Source organism: Alosa pseudoharengus, unplaced genomic scaffold, assembly GCF_046254945.1.
Source record: "Alosa pseudoharengus isolate Yale_2024_CS ecotype anadromous, Long Island Sound unplaced genomic scaffold, YU_APseudo_1.1 YU_APseudo_1.1_scf_18, whole genome shotgun sequence".
Taxonomy (NCBI): Eukaryota; Metazoa; Chordata; class Actinopteri; order Clupeiformes; family Clupeidae; genus Alosa; species Alosa pseudoharengus.
In genome coordinates, this window is record NW_027468650.1 from 13,301,797 (window position 1) to 13,302,086 (window position 290).

At 42.1% G+C, this 290-nt stretch overlaps 1 protein-coding gene across 1 annotated transcript in view; it reads left to right on the forward strand.

The window, feature by feature from the left end:
- rbis (ribosomal biogenesis factor) overlaps positions 1-290 on the forward strand; it is a 5,784-nt gene extending 5,494 nt beyond the window's left edge. Inside the window, exon 4 of the mRNA XM_076290273.1 lies at positions 1-290. This exon is cut by the window's left edge and continues 190 nt beyond it. The gene's annotated coding sequence lies outside the window, so the exon portion shown is untranslated.

Below are 290 nucleotides of genomic sequence, written 5' to 3' on the forward strand. Positions count from 1 at the left end.
TTCAGGTATGCCTGCCCAACCATGCGCCCTCTGGTGGTCCGAACATGTAAATGTTCTATGGACCAGGGGTTAATGATGCCTTTGCTGCAGGAGTGTCCTGTGCATGTTAGGGCGGTTCACCATGTCGTTCTATTTGCTGAAGAAAAAAGTTATATGTACAGGAAGAGGGTGTCAGAGATATTGTGTAAAACTTCCATGATTCTAAGCGCTGAGGTGAGACACTTCATTCTGAGATAAAGTGAATAATGTGCTGATGCCGAATTAGATATTTAATAAAAATGTCAAATAGA